General features: G+C 37.6%; 1 long non-coding RNA gene across 1 annotated transcript; it reads right to left on the minus strand.

The window, feature by feature from the left end:
• Positions 1–526: 526 nt before the first annotated feature.
• LOC309496879 lies at positions 527–1376 on the minus strand. Its single transcript, XR_014205267.1, has 3 exons — positions 1249–1376; positions 1128–1154; positions 527–694 (listed from the first exon to the last, which is right to left on the minus strand). It is a non-coding gene; the product is annotated as an uncharacterized lncRNA (long non-coding RNA).
• Between the last annotated feature and the right edge of the window lie 1815 nt (positions 1377–3191).

A 3191-nucleotide genomic window follows, 5' to 3' on the forward strand; every position in this document is an offset into this window, starting at 1 on the left:
AGCTAATATGACCTGTGTGTATATATATCTCTAAGGGTTCAGAGAGAAGCAGTGCATGTTTGAGAGTGACATTTTGGAACGTGTATCATCTGGAACTTCCCTGTTTTTTCCGATGTACTGTACATGTAAACGAGTTCCTTGGTGAGTTAATATAGTTCTCATTAATTTTCATTTCAGTTTGGTTCAATAAGATTCAAGGTCATATTAAGTGTATTACATCAAATTATTGTTTACTTGGTGAATTGTATTAATGGCAAATACAGCCTTTAGTGTAAAATGGAAACCGTAATCAGGCCATTTGTGCGAAATTAATGGCATGAAGTGCATTTGTGTGTTAAATAAGATGTTTACAAGCAAGTATGCAAAAATGTATGTATTGCACAAAGACAATTTATTGCACAGAGTTGTATTATTTGCTGTGATTTATTAGAAGTTGTGTGTAAACTGAATTGATTTGTATATAATATCAAATGCTAATTGTTATTTTGGCCTTGTATCTTCAAGGCCAGGTTTTTTTTTTTCTGCTTTTGTTTCCATGTGAGTTCTGTGATGTTCAGCTGATGAATGTGATCCACTCTGCATGTGAATCGAACGGTGAATCATTCCTGGATTTTGGATTGTCTCAACTCTTCCTGTATGCTTATCGGTGGGGTTGGACTGGCGAGCCGCCCGTTTATCGAATCCTTTGATTTCCCTGTTGAAAGAGAAACAGAAACTGAACTTGCTCATCTTTGAACGGTAGGAGTAAAATCGCACATTAATTCATTTTGTCCCATCCGGGATAGAATTGGACAACTGAATTAAGCACCTCATGGACTTTTGGGACTGAGTTTATGAACTGATCTGTTCATTTGAGAAAACATTTGACTTTTGGACAAATTCAGGGTATTTTACGTTCAGAGTGAACAAAATTTTGTTTTGTTTTTGTTTGACCTTTTATTTTTTTATTTAAATCTGTGTTGAGGTTATATGGGTCATTGTTCTATTAGCTGATTAACTAAAATAACAATCTAACAACAAGGTATTAGAAGAAAGACAAGAAGTCAATCAGATGGTTAATACTTAAACATTTGACTATTCTAATTAGTGACTCATCAAATTAAATCTAGAGAGAAGTATCAACTTACCTTAACAACGAGAAACCGGCATGAAACCTTGAAAGGAAGAAAGGAATCCACATTGAGTATAACTTCTGTATTCATTTCTTTTCATTTTATTGTGTCAGTATAAATTTAAACTTGTTCTTACCTCATCTTGGTTTGTCTGAGTATTCACTGCTGCTGCATCATCTCTCTTCCTGGACGAACCTATTCTTCTGAGCTCACTGGTCCGTAAGTAAGTTTGACACGAAGTTGATATCACGTGTAATGGGTTACAATGACATATCTCAGGAATGAGATGGTGGACTTATGGAACACACATTTTGAGGTATAGATGGTATTCTCTCAGTTTTTGTAGGACCTGCGTAACGTGCTGTCGGTGGTTGGCCATGGTCCAGGAGTAGATTAAGATGTCGTCAATATACACAATGACAGGTTGATGGAAGTACAACCGGAACACCTCATTCATGAAGTCCTAAACTACGGAGGGTGAGTTGGACAGGCCATATGGCCTAACCAAAAATTCATAGTGGCCTGCAGGAGTGATGAATGCTGTCTTCCATTAATGGTTGCAGTACTCAACCCTGGGTGAGGGGGTCGTACAGTACACTTCGACATGAGGTGTCCAGCAGCTCCACAATATAGACATAGATGTTGATTAATGTGTCATTGGTGTTCTATACGAGAGAGGTGATATGCATCCACCTGCATGGGCTCGTGAACTGGTGCTGGAGGGGAAGCAGCTGATGTTGCGGTGGGAGCAGTCTGTTCAACTGCAGTGAGACTTTGAGCGATCTGAACAGAACAGGATATGAAACTCTCCAGTCACACGTTATCGTCGTACATGGCCATTTGAGCCTGAATGGATGGTGATAATCCTTGACGATAAGGGCATAATCAGCTATAGTGGAGCGCCCTTGATGGAGGTTGTAAATTTGATCCACCATGCCAGAAAATGTAGCTGGTTGGGCCATGGGTCTCGCAGCACCATACAGCATCGAAAATGATGCAGAGGTGAGTGGTAGGTGTGATTGCCATAATGTTTGAATAAACTCTGCAAAGAGATCAGAAGATGGTTTAGCTGTAGCGTTGCTCTCCAAAATGTTCATTGGTCTGGTCTTCTGTCACACCACAGATGAGAAGACTCAGAGAATACAGTTCAAAGGGTTTTATTGCCAGGAATGCAGAATCAGCAACAGGTAAGACACTTATCTTAAACATTTTCCTTGGCACCTTTTCTCTTTGGCTGCTTGTGTTTTAAAAGACTATTTTCTTTTCTTTATATTTTCTTCTCTGAGTTCTGTAAAGTTGTGTAAAAATGTGCATTGTAAAAGGTGATGTAAAAATTATTTGATATTGACTTGTAATAGAAATTGATTTAGATTAAAGCATCTGGCAAAAGTATAAATGTATAATTGGTTGAACTGACATAACCTGAGTAGGTAATAATTAACAAATGTAAAAACAGCTCACATTATGGTACTGTAAAACATATCAATGTCAATCACCACATAAGTAAATGTTCAGACACTTACAATCAATGTAAATGTGCCAAGCAGTAAACTTTAACATATGGCTTAAACACTGTGTAAACATCACTTATTAATTTTGTCTTTGTAAATTTACATCCAAAGTTTCCTCTTTTTTTGTCAACAAAGCTGATAACCAGCACACGCTGCATCACAAACATCTTGAATGGACACCCCTGAAAGTAACGCATTAGAAGCTGCCATACTCCTAGTAGAGTGTAATTATTCCTCCGTGTCCCATAAGGATGCCGACCGCTGATCTATAGAAATATTTTAAACACCTTGAGTCAAAGTTATTTTCGATTGAGATCATCATAGTGCCACAAATCTTGTGAATACAGATAAACATCTACTGAACCTGGTACATTCCTTTAATTATGGTTAACTATTAACTTGAACTACTTTTTTATCTGAAGCAATAAAATCAATTTAAAAAAACAGCGAGTCCGGACACTATAAAAAGAAACATGAGAGGCTGTGAGGATGAAAGAGCAAGAGCTGGAAACAAACATCAGTGAAGAATGAAGGGTTTAGTATGTTTACTGCTGCTGTTGGAAACCTT

The sequence above is a fragment of the Leuciscus leuciscus genome, assembly GCF_965113295.1.
Source record: "Leuciscus leuciscus genome assembly, chromosome: 4".
Taxonomy (NCBI): domain Eukaryota; kingdom Metazoa; phylum Chordata; class Actinopteri; order Cypriniformes; family Leuciscidae; genus Leuciscus; species Leuciscus leuciscus.